We start from the raw sequence: 18,885 nt of genomic DNA on the forward strand, positions 1-18,885 counted from the left end.
AGATAACCAGATTCATTTGGAAGGAAATGTATGCAAAGGGGAAGAATGCAGAGGAGCCATTTGGAAGCAAATTCTTGTCTGTTTCTAACCTACATTTCTTTACCAGGTGGCAGTCTTAAAACCACTTCCCCATGTATTGTCATTATATAATTCTCATCATAATTAAGTGAGGCAGGCAGTATGGACAATACCATTCCAGTTTCGTGTTGCAGGAGACTGAGGCTCATAAAGGGTTAAGTCCAAGTCCTGACAGCCAGTTGAGGTCTTTTGAGACCACAACCTTCCGTGAAACCGGACCACCCCCTTTGCCCTCCGAGGCTCATTTCTAGCCCCAGTGTCCAGCTTAGCATATGGGATAAAAACTTCATTTGGAGTCATTCATATCCCAGCTCCCCTACCTACAAGCAGTGACATATTAATTATGTTATGTCAACTCTCAAAGCCTCAGTTTTCTTATCTGTTAAATGGACATAATACCTTCTTCATAGAGTTGCTTTGAAGATTAAGAAGCTTTACGGGAAGTGCCAAACCCATCATGGGCTCACAATAAATATTTGCTGTATTTCTCAGCCATCCTGTTACCAGGCACCAGCCCTGCCCTCATTTCCCCTTTCTTGGTCAAACGCTTTTCTGAGGTCACAGTACCTACATCCCAAATTGTGACTGACAAACGTTTTACGGTATTTCCAACACCTCCTCAACCATGACTGGCTCGGGTCTTTGTTTTCTTACCTATCACCCCAAAGTAGTCTGAGCTCTGAAAAAAGTGAAGAGGCCCCGTAAAGTAGGAGACCGTTCCCAGGAAGACAAACGCACACCCCAGCTCTCCCGTTCACTAGCCAGGTGACCTCAGACAGCTGCTAACAGCCGAGGGCTTCCTGGGTCAGGCACTTACAAACAGATTGCCTGCCATACTTTGGGCCAAACACTCACATCGCTGCTGTCAAATCAGGAAGAAATGATTTTTCAAACCCCTCAAAAAGTAATGAAAGAAAATCAGTCCACTCTAAGGTAGCATACTGCTCCCCTTTTACAGGTGAGGAAATACCGAGGAACTGAATTCTTGTGACTCACCTCCTTCACTGGTGAGTGGCAGAGATTGTACTCAAACCCACATGCCTCAAGCTCTAAAGTCTGGTTAACTATCTGTGTGAAATGGAGGCAACAGGATTCCTGTTCTGTAGATGATGGTGAGGATGACGATATAATTTACGGCAGGACTTCGTAACTTCAGAAGGCTGCCCTCAGGTAAGGCGTATTGCCGGTTGCTCCCGTTAATACTGTATGCAGGGAGCCAGAGGGGTCAGAGTTAACATGGAGTAGAGAGAAAGGCATAAGAGAAAGAAGAAAGTTGGAGGGTAGAACAGGTTAGTAGTAAATGGTTGAAAAAGGGTGTCTGAGAACAATTAACCACAGAGCTCCTTGATTCCAAAGGTCTGGCCTTTTGGGAGGTGACATTACATAGATATGTCCTGACCCATCTCAAAAATTGGACATCACTGAGTTTAATTAAGATCAATTAGACATCCCTCCTATTGTTCAAACACAATGCCTTATTTGTTTGAAAACAGGGAAGTTTTCTATACGACCTGAACGCTTCCTGCTTCATGTACTGCTTTTCCTCATGAGAGATGAAATGCCATTTAAAATAGTAAATAAAGAAAGCATTGGCCTGCAGGCTAAACTACATACCTTTCTGAATGCATTTTCTCAAGCTAAGAGTTATTAGACCCCAAAAGGGGCCTGCTATCTTTGAGATATTATGCTTCCTTCCAAATTGCCCTGGCAATCCAGCATAAATCTTCCCTTGTGGTTTCTACCAGAGGTGGAAAAGCCACCCCCCAGCAGTAGCAATTTGAGACATCAGACTGTCCGCCTTTACTCCTCCTTCCCAATTACTGCACAGAAGGAAGCAGGCTAATGTTTTGGGAGGTTGGTCTGGAAATTAAAAAAATATTTTTGGTGGGAGCAGGCTTGACTGAAACAGAGAAGAACTTTAGGTGGTTAAAGAAGAGGAGGAAATCACAAATGCAAAGAACATAAATGTGTTTGAGAATCAGGTAGTTTTACAGTCCTCACCTGTGGCCCCTACCTACATCCACACGTCTTGAAGGGTGTTTGTGACTTATACTGTGGACCACCAGTTGGTGATGTTTTATAGGGCTTATGGCCTAGAGCAAATCGGAATAAAAGCTTTGGATTGTTGACGTGTTTTCCAAAAAAAGCTTTTTTGTTGTTGTTGTTCCCTGATTTACTGTTCATATGGTAGTGTCCAAGATTCCTGAGCTCTAAAATCCTGATTATGTTTTACACCATACGCCCGCTTGTATTACATAAGACCTTAACTGTAAGCAAGAATATAGCTAGAGGTTAGCACTCTCCTAGTGGAGTGTGTGCACCTGGTAAGCAGTCGGTATTGATAGCAGCTTCTCTATTTCTTTCCTCCTCCTCATTATTATTATTAAATAAATCATAGATACTATTTCATCCATCTTTCTCTTTGTTTAGGTGAATGTGTAGGCTAAGATGGGTTAACAGAGAGACTTACCTACAATCACATTATTAATTTGGGACAAAGCCATTAATAGAACTCAGTGTCATACCTAGGTTCCTGTGTGGCATAAACCATTTGCACTTGACTGCTAACCTAAAGGTTGAAGGTTTGAGCCTACCCAGCAGCGCCACGGGAGAAAGTCCCAGTGATCTGCTTCTTTAAAGATTGTGTTGTTGTTGTTAGGTGCTGTTGAGTTGGTTCTATGTATCATAGAACGGAACACTGCTGGGTCCTGCACTATCCTTACAGTCGTTGTTATGTTTGAGCCCATTGTTGCAGCCACTGTGTCAATCCATCTCGTAGAGGGTCTTCCTCTTTTCCGCTGACCTTCTACTTTACCAAGCATGATGTCTTTCTCCAGGGACTGGTCGCTCCTGATAACATGTCCAAAGTACATAAGATGAAGTCTCATCACCCTTCCTTCTAAGGAGCATTCTGGCTGTACTTCTTCTAAGACAGATTTGTTCGTTCTTCCAGCAGTCCTTCGTATATTCAGTATTCTTTGCCAACACTATAATTCAAAGGCATCAATTTTTTGGTCTTTTTTAATTTTAAAAAAATTTTTATTGTGCTTTAAGTGAATGTTTATAAGTTAAGTCAGTCTCGTATACAAAAATTTATTTATACCTTGTTGTATTCTCCTAGTTGCTCTCCCCTTAATGAGATAGCACACTCCTTCTCTCCACCCTGTATTCCTGTGTCCATTCAGCCAGCTTCTGTCCCTCTCTGCCTTCTCATCTCCCCTCCAGACAGGAGCTGCCCACTTAGTCTCATGTGTCTACTTAAGCCAAGAAGCTCATGCCCCACCAGTATCATTTTCTATCTTATAGTCCAAAAAAAAAAAAAATTTTTTTTTTTTTTTTTTTTAAGTCCAGTCCAACAATCCCTGTCTGAAGAGTTGGCTCTGGGAATGGTTCCAGTCTTGAGCCAACAGAAGGTCTGGGGACCATGACCTCCAGGGTCCTTCTGGTCTCAGTCAGACCATTAAGTCTGGTCTTTTTATAGGAGAATTTGAGGTCTGCATCCCACTGCTGTCCTCCATCAGGGACTCTCTGTTGTGTTCTCTATCAGGGCAGTCTTGGGTTGTAGCCAGGCACCATATAGTCTTCCCTCTTTCTTATTCATACTTCAGCTTTCACATGCATATGGGGCAGTTGAAAACACCATGGCTTGGGTCAGGTTCACCTTAATCCTCGTACTGACATCTTTGCTTTTTAATGCATTAAAAGAGGTCTTTTGCAGCAGATTTGCCCAATGCAGTGGGTCATTTGTTTTCTTGACTGCTGCTTCCATGGCTGTTGATTATGGGTCCAAGTAAAAGGAAATCCTTGACAACTTCAGTCTTTTCTCCATTTATCATGATGTTGCTTTTTGGTCCAGTTGTGAGGATTTTTGTTTTCTTTATGTTAAGGTGTAACCCACGCAGAAGGTTGTATAGCCTTTGATCTTCATCAGTAGTAAGTGCTTCAAGTCCTCTTTGCTTTCAGCAAGCGTGTGTCATCTACATATTGCAGATTGTTAATAAGTCTTCCTCCAATCCTGATGCCACGTTTCTTCTTCATGTAGTTCAGCATCTCAGATTATTTGCTCAGCATACAGATTGAATAAGTACAGTGAAAGCATACGACCCTGACGCACACCTTTCCTGTTAGAGCCCCAGAAAATGCTTTCTGTGTAGCAGTTTCTATGCCACACGGAGTGTAGAAGGCAATTATCTTTGGAGGGGATTCCACAGCGTTGTGCGGGCTTCCCCAGCGTAAAATTTATTGTCGGCTGGATTGGGTGTTCTTTATAAGAGCATTTACTCGGCATCTAAAGCGCTGTCAAGAGTGCTACTTCCTGAATGCTTTTGAGGTTGCAACTGCTAAGCTTCATTTTCCCGTCTTGGAGATATATTTTTGAAATGGTATGCAGGGATTTGTACAGGCCTCGTGCTGCCCATTGACACTGACAGAAGTTGCACAGTTAAACCCCAGCACGCTGCTGAGAAATTTACCCCCTAGTGCCTGGGGCCTCCAAAGGGCCTCCAGTCTGGCTCACATGTGCGAAAGGTTCCTGTAGTGGGGAGAGGGCATGGGAGCGTGTCCCTGGGTTTTAGCTAAGTTGCTAATCAACCTCAAAGTTAACTGTTTTCTTACTTAAACAAGGCTAGATGAGAGCTCTTCTTTCCTTTTTTTTTTTTTTTCCTCCCCTTTATATGGATCTTATGAATGCCAAAGGAAAACTTGAACCGCGAGTCAGCTAAATATACTGTATCATGAAACCTCAGGGACCACTGAAACGGGAACAGTGGCCCATTACTGCTAAGAAGGTGTTTTATTGAAAATGCGCCGACACGCGTTCCCCAGAGAATGAGCCAAAGAAGGCAAGATGCCTGGCTGTAATACAGGTTGTTCTCTCAGGCAAGCTAAAATATAGAGTTTGGCACTCCTGTGCTGTGAGTGAGCAGGCAGTAGAGTAGACGAATGTGCGTTTTTACATTAAAAGTACCATATTTCACCAGCGGGCCTCCTTTCCCCCGTCCCCCAGTTTTGTTAAAGTGTCTTAATTTATGTATTCCAGTTAATAGTTCATCCCAAGCCCTCTCTGTCTCTGGCTTTTAAAAGTTGTCTTTTGAATAAATTGAGGTAGTCAGAGTTTCCTAATCCTGGCAGGCTTACCAGCAGAGGGCAGGCGTAAGGAAGGTTTTGACAAGAGGGTGTGTCAGCTTAGGGTCAGAGGAGGGCGGGGTGGAGGGGAGGAAGAGCTGGCAGCATTGTGCCCAGGGCAAGATGGAACAGGTTCCCCGTGCCTCTCTGCAGGCCCGCTGCGCACCACCGGCCTCCGGAAAAGCTGACTGTATGAAATAAAGGTGGTCAGTTGCCTTTATCTGATATTCAGCAATTTCTACATAATTAAATGTTAAAAAATATATATTAAAATGTAATTTCATCCCCCAAGCGTCATCTTTTCTTTCCCCTTCAGTGCCCCAGTTGTTGCCGTTTAAAAATCAAGGGTTTGCCTGTGTACTTGGGGTGTGCCATAAATGCAGCCACTGCTCAGAGGTGAAATAATAAATTGCATTTGGTAGTTTTTTTTTTTCCTGCTACCAGAAGGATAAAGATCTTTGGGCAATGCTTTCCTGCCCCCAAACATGTAACTTTCTGAGAACTTTGAATATGTCTATGTAATCTGTTCTAACCTCACTAATAAATTTTACATTGTGTTAAAACGAGGGATTATAGTTTTATGGTAAATGAGAGGGTAATTTATTACTGTCAGTTGGAGAATTAGGACAGGTTGCTGCCATTTTTCTTTTCCACACGTGATAATGTTTACCTGTGATGTTTTATTAATGTCTTTACATTTGGAATCACGGCCTTTGTTTTCTGGTTTTGTTTTGTTTTGCAGGGAGGGATTGTTTTCCATAGCTCGTGTACCCCATCAGTTTCATAAGTCACCTGAATGTTGACATGTCACGTTGTATACATATAAATTAGCTAGGAACAGTGGCATTATAAAATGTTGCATTAAGTGATGATGTGAATGGCAGTTTGGAGGATGTCATAAAGGGAAACTTAAACTCCTGTGGAAGAGTGAGAACTCTGTCTTTTCCCTTGGCCAGACTAGCAGGCACAGAAGAAAAACAACATAATTAGCTTCATTGTCAACATAGATGTAACAGTGACATAAACAGTATTGATATAGAGTTCACTAGTTTAGCTCCCTGTAGATGGATGATGTATTAATTTATATTTTAAGTAAAATGCTGCTTAAGTCAAGATGGAACGGTGGTTCCTTGGAGACAGATGTCCAGATCTCAGGAATCAAGCATTGCTGTTACAATTTAGTAACTAAGTGGCCACCGGGCTCCAGGTCTTTGGAGAGTCAACCAAAACCAAACCAAACCCAGTGCCGTCGAGTCAATTCTTAACTCATAGCGACTCTATAGGACAGAATAGAACTGCCCCATAGAGTTTCCAAGGAGCACCTGGCAGATTCGAACTGCCAACCTTTTGGTTAGCAGCCGTAGCACTTAACCACTAGGCCACCAGGATTTCCTTTGGGGAGTCAGAAATCCTAAAGTCATGTTTCCTGAGGGAGAGGTAAGCTTCCCTGGGCAGACCATCAAGCACAGTGGGGGTGAGGGGCCCAAGTTTTGGATTCCTGTTGCTTCACCTTTTTCTTTCTAACAACAGAGTCACCTGGTTAAATCTCTTTAAATTCTCTCATACCAGAATATATTCTGGGCACTCCACTAAATTAATAGGAAAAGGGAAAGGAAATAGGTGTTAATGCAAGTCTTGTTTGGAATAAGATAGTAACTTGATCTAAAGGTTGTGATCTTCTATCATGTAGTTGATTGTTCTACCCATCAAGTTTTATTTTACCCATCATGGCAGGTCCACTTTCTGGCAACAGAGATTTGAGATGGTTTCCTCTGAGAACATGGTACCATAACTGTCTTTTACCGGGGCAGGTCTCCCACTTTCAATATTGCTAGAAATATGTGGGGTACCGTCCACTCATCTGTCCTTTCTGTAGCATTTCCAAGTAGCTTCTGGCAAAGCAGAGTTACTGGGTGCTGCAAAGGGTTAATGCACTTGGCTGCTAACCGAAAGGTTGGAGGTTCAAGTCCACCCAGAACTGCTCTGGAATAAAGGCCTGGCGATTTACTTCCCCAAAAAATCAACCATTGAAACCTGTATGGAGCACAGTTCTACTCTTGACAAATAATGGTGTCACCATGAGTCAGAATGGATTCAGTGGCAACTCCCCCCCACCCCCCGACAAAGCAGGATCTCAGCTGGAGTCGAGGACCAAGTGGGCCAAGGACCATTGCTTGTGTCTACTTCCCCACCATGCCATTCACCAGTGTGTGTGGGAATGATATCCTCACGAGAGACCTCCTTTGACTCTTCCTTTAATACATCTCATCTCCATTCTCAGCTCTGAATGGGCAGTAAAACCTCTCACTTCCTTCTGTGTTCAAGGCAAAGGCTCAGCAGAACCAAATATAATACATGATTTTAGTCCCAGGTGTGTTATTTGGTGGTTAGAGTTTGGTGTGGGATCATAGTAATCTTCTCTTAAGTGCACAGCCAGCTGCACAATGGACTCATTTAGCAGCTGACAGGTTTCTTAATATGTGGGTTTGAACAAGAGCTGTATCTGTTGTGGGTGTTAGGATGTGGGATCAAAAATATTTTTAAGTATAGTATTTAGCATTTCCCTCACTCTTCCTTAAACATTAGCATTTCTGTTTTTTGATACTCATTTTATAGGATCATGGCCTCTCTTTTCTCTTTTAACAGTCGGTTTTTTTTTTTTCTATCTGCTGCCCCTTGTGGCCCATGGTGCGGGGTTTATTTGATTCTTTGGGAAAAAAAATCACTGCCTTTCTGAACCTCAGTTTCCTCCTCTGTAAAATGGGGATTGTAATTTATATTTCACATTAATTGCTTTGACAACTAAGACACTGTGGCTAAGAATCCATTCTTAAGTCCCCATCATCCAAATTCTTCACCTCCCCACCCCCTTTTTTTTTTTTGGTTCATTTTGACCCAGCCTTTCCATATCGATCTGGCATTCATGGTGATGAATAAATGGCACTAAGTCATCAAATTCAGGACAAGTTTTAACATTCTTTATTGTGCTCCATCTGTGGAAGGTTCCAGTTCTCACAGAATCACAAGTACAGGGCAGTAGACAGGGCCACGTGGAAAGAGAGCTTGAGAATCCAGAATTAACCAAAATGGCCTGGCATGTACAGCTTACCCAGGTTTATCAACGGGTGGTACATCTTCTTGCCTAGAAATAGTCTGAGTCACCGTGTCATCTGTCTGTTTGGAGAGAGGGCGGGATGGGCTCCAGGTGGCTTCAGAGTTAGCATGCTAAGCCATTTCCCTCCCATGTTGTCACCTCCCCCCTTATCCAAACCATCAGTCCTTTAAATACCACCTACCCAAGGGGCCTTCCCAGACCTCTCCCTCCCAGTGGTCTCCCCTTTTCTCTCCGATCCCATGGCTCCTAAAGCCACGACGGTACAATTTAATACTTGTGTAACACCGCATTGCATCACTCTGTCATTATTTTGTGTGAGGCTCATCTTCACAGCTGGGTCACTGCGTCTGTAATGTTTGTTGTTTGCTTGTTTGTTGTTTGCTTGGATGCTCCTGGAGACTATTAGCAGATAAACACTGACCTAAAACGGAGGTAGTCCAACTCGAAAAGCGTGCCCGGGTTCCGTGGGTGCCTCATGAAGAACTTGTCTTTAAAGAATACAGACTGTTTACTCAACACGCACCCCAACTTTGTTCACGGAAATTGAATCTCACATAATTTTTGAGACCTTGGGGAAAACAACAAACCCACTTGTGTATTTTGAAAAGATCATTTCCACTTTCTTGCTACACATTGGTTAGAGAACTTCCTATATTTTTATTTTCTCCCTTTGGGGCCTGCCCTTCCCTCCTTAAAGAGCTCTGGAACTCAGCTGATTGCTGGGACCTCTGACAGATTTGAAGCCCCTCTCCCCAAGAAAGAATGCCCCTGGTCTCTTTAAGTATTTATGAGAGGGCGGGGTCACTTTTTTTGTGACCTGAAAAAATCACATTAATAAATGTGTTGTCTGACACAAAAACACTTTAGGATGGAGAACGATCAGCACTGCAGCCATTTAACATCCCATCATAAGCTGACAGTCAACTGGCACTTTTGTCTCTTCTGCAGCCAGATTGTCTGCTCCCGGCCGACCCTACTGAAATTCAGGCATTGGTTTGATTGGAAATATTATCAATATGCTTTCTGGTTCGTAGTCACCTCCATTTAATACACCTGAAATAAAAAAAAAAAAATGCTTTCAAGTAAAACTCCTGGAATTACTAGGTTAGTCTTTGTTATCTTTTGTTGTTGTTAAATGGGATTAGCGCCTTCTTCAATTAAGAGAAAATAGATAATCATCGTTTATGTCATTTGTTTTCCTCGAATATTTTGAGGAAAAAATTAAAATGTTAGATTTTGGGCTTGGGTTTGGAGGATCTTTTTAAAAGTATAGGCCCGGAAATTTTTCTCCAAGTTTGAGCAGGGGTAACACTGATTTCTGGAGCTGCCGAAGTTGACTGCTTTCACCTGGCACTCGAGTGGTGCCAGTTCAGCCAACAAAGTTCAGGATGTTGGGTGACTTTTTTAACACTGTACTGAGCTTTAATTAGCATTAAAGAGCAGTGACCATTCCTAATAGAGGTCATCTTAAAGTGCTTGTTGAGAGTTGCCTTTGTTGTTGTATAAATAAGTAAGGAATGTAAAGAATCATTTCTTAGCAAACGTGTGGCGGATGCTTTCGATAGCAGCTGTCGTTGTTGAGCGGAAGTAGCTTGGTTCAGCGACGAGGCACGTTTGGTTGTTATTTATTTCAACCCCCGTGTCGGCTTAGTTTTTCTCTGCGCGCACAGGCACACTTCGGCGAGCCCGACTCTTAGAAAGAAAGGGGGTGGGGGGAGGCTAACGCTCGGTTCAGTCATCGACGTGAAGCGAAAGTTCTCTTCCAAAGGCCGTTTTCTAGGAAAGCGCTTCCCCGCGCTGCCTTTGAAGCCCCGCATCTCCTTCCGATTTTTCAACAGTTGCTCAGAGCGGTCGAGTTGTGTGCCTGGAGCGCCGGCTTCCCTCCTTGCCCCTCGGGCCTGTCTTAAGGGCGAGGACAACTCTTTGTCAGTTCTGAAGACGAAGCCAACACGCAACCAAACAAAAAGCCCCAAACAGGCAGCCCCGGCCAGAGGGAGCGATGCGCTCTGTGCCGGGCTGCCCAGACACCAGCCAGAGGCAGGTCAAAGGGTTAACAGCAATTAACAGGAGTTGCTCTGGAGACAAAAGCGCGATTTCACAAGAGCGTGGTTTCACCTGCCGCGCGCGCGCACAGGGGGCAGGGGCGAGGGCGCGGGGCGCGGGGCGCGGAGCCCATTGTGTGGGGCGCGGCGCGGCGGCGCGGGGTGTTTGGAGGCGGGTTGTGATTGGTGGAGCAGGGCGGGGCGGTGGGCGCGGCGGCGCGGCTTGTCAGCCCGCGAGCCGAGCGCCCTGCGCGCGTGCAGTCCGCTGCACGCCGAGGCCGCCGGACCCCACGGCCGCCCAGCGCGGGCGCCCCAAGCCGGCTCCGCGCGCCTGGCGGCTACATGGAGTGTGTCAGGTTGGTCACTCTGATTGATCTTTGCCGTTCTGCTCTCCTTCGCCGGGCGCCACGGTGCCAGCTTCCTGGGGCCTCGGTGGGGGAAGGCAGGAGCGCCCGGAGGGTTTTTTAAGTTGTCTTGACAAACAGAAAATAATAATAATCGCTGTTTAGCAACTTGGGTAGAAGTTGCGCTCTGGAAGTGGAAGTGGGGGTGGAAGGGTAGGAGGAAGCTACAGGCCTGTGGGTCCTGGAGAGAGAGATTTTTTTCCCCTTTCTCTCTCGCGCTCTCTCTCTCTCTCTCTCTTTTTAAATGTTCATGGGTGGGGTGTAGCCGAGAGTTGGAGGAAGTCCTGCTCCCCCCCCCCCCGCCCCGCTCTGGTTTTCTTCTTTTTTTTATTCCTCCCATTTCGTTTGCTATTCGTTTTCTGCTTGTCTGGCCTTCACGCTGCCACTTTGGTAAAGCCCTCGCCATCACTCCATTTCGGGGGACGTATCTGGGGTGTGATTTATGTCACTTTCCGAGCGTGTGAAATATACAAGGAGCCTTCATTCAGTGTAACCCGTGTGGCTGTTTCTTCGCGTCTGATAGTTTGTTTCTATATCTGTCTGGGCTATTTTCAGCTTAGCTGTTCAAATTTAAGGAGTTCACACACAGTCGGGGGTGGGGGTGGGGGATAAAACTGCGAACAGAAACAGACAGGCGGGCGAGGGGAACACTCCGGCAGGTTGGGGGTTCTGAGCCTCTGTCGTATTACTCGGCTGGTTAATTAAGTAGTGAGCGGGGTTTGGGTTCGGACGTGCTACAGTCTGGAGAATCGCTGTGGGTACTCCCATCTGAACGGGCTCTGAACGTAGCTAACTCAACTGTCAGACCTGCGAGTAAGACCCGGCAATGGAATTGAGACTCCCCCACCCCCCCTCAAGTGTGACGGGAAGGAGGGGACCTTTAGGAAGTGGGTGGTAAAGTTTTAGAGCAAAGTACATATAGACTCTTCCTCTTTGGGATTAACTCCTTCAAGGCCTTGCAGTTTAACCTATGTAGTAATTTTACATTCTTGTCCAAGCAGACCAAATGTTCTAATCAAGCCAACTTAAAAATGCAAATCATCTAATTTCCATAGATTCCAACATTCTGAAAGTGACACATTTGGGGGAAAAATTAAGCCTGATAACAGGAAATGTGAATCATACTATCAGTGACTAATCTGCTCAAGAAAAAAAAAAGTTACATTTATTTTATCATTAGGAAGTCAGTGTTAAAGAAGCCATTTTTTCTTAAGCAAGTGAAGTTTATATTTTAAAAGTGGCCCTATTTTGCTTTTTGTTTGTTTGTTTGTTTTTAATAGATTTTCCGAGAGGAATGTGTCTGTGCAGTCAAAGGTGGTTTATGTGGTAAAGTGTTCGAGCTAGCACGCCAGCGTCCAAAACCTCAAAGATGATCACATTAAGATTCGAAGTTGCAGACTTAATGTGTTGCTGCTGTTGTTGTTTAAAAAAAAAAATACAAAGCTTTCTTGGATGTGAAGACTTATCACTGAGTAAATCAAATGAAGAGACCAGACCACATTCCCCTAATTGATATCCTTCACATAAATTGAAAAAGGTCTACTTCTAGTTTATGTGATTCTTTGTGGCTGCCTGACACATTTCAGAGAGAAGTGTGTAAAAATGAAACCAAAATACAGACTGCCTACCCGGAGACACTGACTTGACTCTGGGATGTGATAGAGCTGAACTGAGAACGGGTTGGGCTGACACTTGATAATCAAAGTTGATTTATTGCTCATTAGTATTGCATTAGCCCTTTCAGGCAAGACAGTTATTTGTGTAGTGGCCTGTCAAGATCGAGACTGCAAGCACCTGTCATTTCTAAGGCATGAGATAAGCAACCAAATATTAAAATGATACAAATAAAAGTATGCTGGACTGGGTCACACAACATACATTTTTTTCTTGAAAAACTAACATGGGGCAATACCAGTGTATAAGAGAAAAATCTAGTAAATATATGTTGGGTATAATTTTTTTTAATCTTATGAAGTATTTATAGATTGAAAGTATTGGGCTTCATACCTGTTTGTCCTAAGAACTTTCCTCCCTAAATGTGCAGTTTGCCTGACAAAAAGTTGGTTATTAAGGAAATGAGCAGCAAGACACGCCAATTATTTAATCCGAGTAATTCAAGGCAAGTAGGCCTCCCTGAAGGAACCGACGATTTATGTTGTTTTTTGTTTTTTTAATAAACATAGTTCTTTAAATGAAACTCTTCTAAGCATGGGCTGATTATATGAAAATGTGATGACATCATAGCAAAGCTATGATAATGTCAGATAGTAATGTCAAGTGCATTTTCTGCAACATGTTTCACTCTCGATTTTTTTCTTCTCTCCCTAGAAGGGAATGATCTCATGACATGTAATAGAAAACAACCTAAGTGTCAAAAGAAAACAAAATTAGTGAACTTTTGTCTGCAGCCTTAGAAACGCGGGTTAACACATATTTTTCAAGAGATTGGAGTGGAAACATTCTGCATGAGGATATATAGTGTATTGTCTTCTCTGAATTTTCATTTGACAAGGATTTTAGAGGCTGTGATCTTAATTAAATCTCAACGAGCTCAAATAATGCATCTAAAGGCATGCAGTGTTGCATAACCTTGCTCAGTTGGTAAACCATAAATCATCAGAAAGATTATGATAGGAATGGTTGGTTTGAATTTTTTGTTGTTGTTGTTTGCAGATAAATGCACCTTTTAAAATCCCTCATGGTTGCTGCCTTGCGTTTGTACGTTGTCAGGAGCTGTCGCTGGAAAGATAAACTCTTTCATGACACTGACCAGTTCTGCAACTTTTCAGCCAACCTCCACACAATGGCAAGATACAGTGAAATTAAAATCCAGATTAATTAAAAGCAATGAAATTCCAGATTCATCTTGGCTAATGTGGCCGAAGTGTTGTTTCAGTTACTATGTTTCTGTTTGAGTTACTCTGTTTCTGAGACAATCAGGAGAGAATTTTGTAACCAGCTTTTCAGCTTATACTAAAATTTGAGCATAATTTGAATTGGCAAAAGAGAAGGTTGAAAGAAATGTATTATGTGGTTTAGAGAACCCTAAAACTATGCTGTTAGTAACTGGGCAAAAACAGTGGCCAGTTAGAATCCACTTTAGGTAGGTCGTTCAGTGTGATTACATGCAAGGGGTAACACAGCAACAGTTGACCAGAGAAGGCTGAGATAAATAATACATAAATTGTGTCTGTGAGTGTTAGATGTTAAAATATGAATTTGATGACAAGCATTATAATGGTCGAAAAGTCTTACCGACTGTTCAGGTTTTACAAAATCTGCTGGCGACTGGAAATACTGGGTTATTCACTTTTAATGCCTTTTAAATAGATGCATTTAACTGCTACATGCTTTGTTTTATATATATGCTGTGGTAGAAGAAGCTACTTACATAAGAAAATTGAGAAAGCAGTCTTGTGATTATCTTTGTATATAATATTGCGTATAAGACAAGGAGTTCCATTGCTCCTGAGCTGTAGATCTCTCAGGGCAAAGAAGGGGTGTGGAGTAGCTTTCTGTATACCTGCATGGCTACATTTGGAAACAGTCTTAACTCCACAAGCTGCGTTTGTTTTTCTTTGGTGAAAGGTTTGTTTTCTTGGGAGCAGGATGATATTTCCGGATACTTGTTTTAGGCAATTCATAGTGTGTAATATTTTCCTCCCTTAAATGGCATTCCACATTCGGTTTTATTTTCTCTCATTTGAAAAAGAAAACTCAAGTACCTCTTCTCTAAACAGTCCAGTGGATTGTGGGAACTTGGATGATCTGGGCAGAGGTAAACTGGACGGCTGCTTTGGGGCTGTAGAAATAATCTTCTCTGAGCCTCTCTCCCAACCTGGCAGTTGTTTGAAGAGCAATTAATTTGGAATGAGAAAGATGAAAATTGAACCTGTGCATTGTGCTTCATTTTCAAATCCAGTTAGGAAAGCAGCTTAATCACTGAAGATGCAGGCTAAATGTTATTTATGGTGTACTTTTTAGAACACCTCGTATCATGTTTTAATTTTTAAGCTTTATCTTGCCCTTAAATCTGAAACATCATTGTTCAAATAACTGAGAACAAGGTAAATCAACAACATCAAAAAGGTCGGCTTCTGTGATTTCTCAAGGGCTTGTTATTTTGTACTTCCCAATTCTATTTGATGTCTTGACAAAACAAGATGACACAGGGGAGAATACATTAAATTTTGATTTTTTTTTTTTTTCATCTAACCTGTTAACAGTTATGGCGGCTTAATTTCTTTGACTTTTTTCCTGAAGATGGCCTTTTTGTACAATCACTCTAATTGTCACACCACTTTATGAAGCAGGTCCTCCCGGGTTCCCCATTTGCTGTGATTTTACAAGGCGTTTTTGAGCATATTTTGACCTTTAACACTTAGGGAGCTTTTGGTTCGGCTTTGTCTTCATTAGAAAGAAATCAGTGAATGGTGAGATGGTCAAAGAAGCAACTCATGTTTTCACATTAGAATCTGATTGGCACCCCTTCGTTTAACTGTGATGTACAAGGTGGAAGTAAGTGTTGGAAATATGCCTGAGAACCTGCACAATTTGAGGAACTTCAGTTGTGATTGTAAAAAATAAAAGATAAAAAAAAGTGATTGCATCCTAAGTAAAGCCCTACGAAACTTTGGAATGATTCACATTTGGCCTACCTGCATGTATAAGTTCAATTATAGCTTTTTCCCCCTCCCTAGCCTCAATAATATATAACCTCAGTAATATAAAATAAATACATACTTATAGTTAGGCTTCCTGTGACGTTTTCTGTGCTGGCTGAAGCTTGGAGAAAGCAGAGCTACAAATTTAATTCTTAGTCGTAGGGATATATTTTATTCACAAAAGATAAACATTTTCTTTTTCTTCAGTGAATAGTAACTGTTGATGTAAAACTATCTACAAGCCATCCTTCCTTTTAATCATGTGTGTGTCTCAAATAGGATTGATACAGTTGGTGCTGTCTCTTTATTTTTGAGTAATGCTTCCATGTAAGAGAATGTATTTAGCCCAGGCCTCTTCTTTTGCTTTTTAAAAGTTAAAGATCTGTGGGTAGAATTCTTTTCTGAGGTACCTTCTTGGAATGGTTCTCCCCCCTCCTATTTGCAGCACTTAAAAATATTTTTATTATTGTTAATATAAAATGTCATAGCATGTTTGTTTCACGTGCATTAAATTGTTTTCCATCTCACCTACAGGAGAAGGAGGTTTGAGGAAGGAAGGAGGAGGCTTTTTTTTCTCTTTTTTCCTTGATTTAAATAATAATAATAGTTGCAAGGCTGAAAAGATCAGTGCTTGTCGAATGATGATTTTCATGTGTAGCTTTCATTGTTTCCTGTGTTTAACAGTCACTAATGGGAGAAGCGATTTTAATTCATGTAAACGTTACATTTTTCTGCAAATGAAGCTGGTATTTATTAGAGCTGCAAACAGTTATGTTGGGACTCAGTGGAGTCACCTTGTATGCATAGGAAGTGTTAGACAAAAGTGGCTGATGTTCCACTAACGCCCCTGCTGTAAACAAATATGAATTTATGCCACTTTTAAAAATTTAAAGACAAAGAAGAGCTTAGAGAGCTTTGCCTAGAGCTTGCCTGTTAGAGTAGATAACCTGAAACAACTCCTGATTGGCAGGCAAGTCTTGGCCATACAGTTCCATCATGAAAGAAAGATAGCCTTTCTTGACAGAATGTAATAAACAAAATGATAAAAAAAAAAAAAAAAGAAATACTAATTGCATTTTAAAGAGCTCTTTTTTTTCTAAAATTTTAATAGGTGGTTGTATTGTTACTGAGAGAACAGTTATGCTAATGACTGACTACTTAGATGATTTTGCATTAATATAATAACCATTACCTGCCTTAATGCGTTGTACAGTATTGTGGCAAAATAGCTAAAAAAGAGTTACACAAAAAGCAAAATTCCGTAATGAAACAGAATTATGCTTTCCACATGAATAGCATGCTTTTTTTATTTTCTGAAGACTGAAATATTATGTCAGAAATGTATTTTCATTCCCCTGTGATACAGCTATCTCGCATGGTACCTGTGTGTGTGTGTGTGTGTGTGTGTGTGTAGTACAGTCGATAGAAGCTTCCTAACTTTTCTGTTTGCCAATATATCAGTTGTCTCCAATGGCTTATTAATTATGAAAACTATTTTTTCTTGTCTTTCATGGGGTGGGGGGAGGCGATATTTTTCTTCTACGTGGGCTAGCTTCTATAAAAAAGCTTCTATAGTGCATATAAAATTTGGCATAGTTAGGGTTTTTTCCTTTTCTTTAGTGAAACCGTATTATTGGTTTTGTTTTGTCGTTGCAGTCTTGGAGACCTCTAATTTGTTCTGCTCTTATTTGATGAACCAGGTAGTGCTGCCTAACCTGGCTAGTTACCCCTCAAACACAGCCTGAAGTCTAGAATGGGCGCAAGTTACCTGGGACATACATGTGGTGAATGATAAGAGGTTAAAAATAGTTTCTAAATTATTAATCCAGATTAATGGAGATAAAGTCGTATTTAAAATTTTTTCTTCTCATTTTTACTATGTGTTCACACAGCCATTTCGAAAAGATGCGGATGTACAAAATATATGTGTGTTTATACTGGGCAGGATTTATTTGTCGTTAACTTGAATGTAAACTAAAGGGAAAGGAAAAAAAAGGATAACGTGTTATTTTCAGTATTTATATTGTGTCATCTCTCTTCCCACCCAATTCCTTCCATTGTATCCTAGATGAGAACCAAGTATTGTTACTGTGGGTGTTTTCTTGTTTGTTTGTTTGCTTTTTAGATTTTGCTCCCCCTCCCATCACCTGGCTTTCCCCTTGGGGAGAAAAGAAAATAATAAGGCATAATATTTTAATTATCTTCCAGCATTCAGATGATGCAGTCATTTTGAAGAGAAAGAAAACTGTATCAGGCAGAATTTACACAGCAGCGTATGGGCTCTTACCAGCAGTTGTCAGTGCTTGCTAACGACATTCTCCCAGTTGCTGGTATTAGGTCGCAGCAGGCCCATACTAGCAGCCTGCCGAGGTCCCCAGCACAGCTGTATTTCTGCCATTCCGGCAGGTTTGTGTGCACCTGGGATCGGCCACACCCAGTTGCTATCAGTCAACAGTATATCATGCGGTGTGTTTTTTTTTAATTCATGATTTCCTCTTCAAACCAAACCGAAGAGTGTTAACTGTGTGTGTGTGTGTGTGTGTTTAAATTCAGTTTTGTATGCTAGCATTCTTTAAATGTCTGCCAGAAGTTTAATTTGAATTTCTGATCCCTAAAGGCAGCTAGACAGAATCATTCTAGTTCTTCATAAATTGCCTTCTATGATTCATTGTTAACTCATAAAACACACTCATTTCTATATACTCAAACAGTTAAGGCAGTTATAGTATTGGGGATATAATTTTTTTTTTTTGCATGATATTCAAATTGTCATTTCAGGAAGAAATCAAGAATTAGCTAGAACTCCCGGTTAAGGCAGGAGCCCTGCAGCATAGAAAACATCAGGAATTCATACTTTTATCTTAGGGAGGGTAAGGTAGATGGCCTGGGATCAGGGAAAAAAAAAAAAAGTTTAGTTTTGACTGAGGACTTTCGAAGAGGGGCCCATAAATACTAGAGCGATGTACTTAAAAACTTACATGACTGTTTTAAATACTATTGATTTAAACCGCTGGCTAGATTTTATGAATCAAAGTGTAATTTCTAAGCTGCAGCCATATTTCTCAATGCTAAAGCACTCTCTCTTGTGTGCCTTTAGCCGCTTTCCAGACATTCAGCACAGGATTAAATGATAGTAGTTACGGTGATCAATAGGTTAGGACCGGTACAATCACTCTTGCCGCTAATGACCTCAGCCGTAATGGGCAATAAAGTGTGGGCTATAATAGCCTCTCACTGGTACTGCTTGCCCTTTGGTTCCTAGTATTAGTAGGGACTAGCTGCATGAAGAAGTTGGACATTGGGAGTTAAGGAAGTGGATATATAGGCTATAATTCTTAACTATTTAAAGACTTAACGTGTGCTCAGATATTTTTTTCTTTTCTTTTCTACCCCGCAATGGTTTCTGGTCCATTTGAACATGTTTGTTAAAGCTTTCCACAAGCTCTCTTCATGACGTG

At 41.7% G+C, this 18,885-nt stretch overlaps 1 protein-coding gene across 11 annotated transcripts in view; it reads left to right on the forward strand.

The window, feature by feature from the left end:
- FOXP1 (forkhead box P1) overlaps nt 1–18,885 on the forward strand; it is a 589,886-nt gene that overhangs the window by 464,706 nt on the left and 106,295 nt on the right. The window contains exon 1 of one of the 11 annotated variants that reach the window (XM_023548024.2): nt 8,129–10,354. The exons of 9 other annotated variants lie outside the window; for them this stretch is intronic. The gene's annotated coding sequence lies outside the window, so the exon portion shown is untranslated. Of the gene's footprint in view, nt 1–8,128; nt 10,355–10,625; nt 10,716–18,885 lie in introns of those variants that run through there. One more of the 11 variants, XM_010590056.3, reaches the window with a different exon arrangement.

This window comes from Loxodonta africana, chromosome 22 (assembly GCF_030014295.1).
Source record: "Loxodonta africana isolate mLoxAfr1 chromosome 22, mLoxAfr1.hap2, whole genome shotgun sequence".
Lineage (NCBI taxonomy): Eukaryota > Metazoa > Chordata > Mammalia > Proboscidea > Elephantidae > Loxodonta > Loxodonta africana.